Source organism: Penaeus monodon, chromosome 33 (genome assembly GCF_015228065.2).
Source record: "Penaeus monodon isolate SGIC_2016 chromosome 33, NSTDA_Pmon_1, whole genome shotgun sequence".
Taxonomy (NCBI): Eukaryota; Metazoa; Arthropoda; class Malacostraca; order Decapoda; family Penaeidae; genus Penaeus; species Penaeus monodon.
This window is the reverse complement of record NC_051418.1, coordinates 24,032,092-24,032,661: the sequence shown is the minus strand read 5'-3', so window position 1 is coordinate 24,032,661 and position 570 is coordinate 24,032,092.

Sequence of the window (570 nt, the reverse complement as noted above, 5' to 3'; positions counted from 1 at the left end):
CGGGAATGAAATAGACCCGTTCTGTTTGCATTTGTCTTCCGGGATATTCGGGCGTCTGCGAAGTGGCGGAAACAGCTGATTTGCGGTTGCCGGGCGTAGTTTTTTTTTTTGGCGGTTTATGTAATTTGTTTTGGCTGGCAAGATACGTGGTGTTTTGAGTGCGAAGGAAAGTAATAGCGTTGTTTGTTGAATTAAGACTTTTATTTTCAATTTCATTTGAATTTTATTATCGTTGCCTGTTTTGGATTTTGGTGGTTTGTTTTTTTATAAGAGTAAACTGGATGCGTTGAAATTTATTTCGTGTAGATAACGAAGATAATTGCTATCTGTGCTTCAGAGTTTTTACTTCAAAGGTTACACAATCAAATAAATATTTGTAATAATGAACGTCTGTTTCGTTTACAGTGTACACGTAAGATTTTATCCATGTATGAACAACGGTCTCAGAATAGTGCCATGTTTCAGGTGCCAGTTTGGGTCTCGCGAGGCCTAGAACCTGTCTCGTGCTCGGACGCGAGACACGCCGCTAAGCTCCGCCCAAATTTGTGACGTAATGGGAATGGCCGCGGG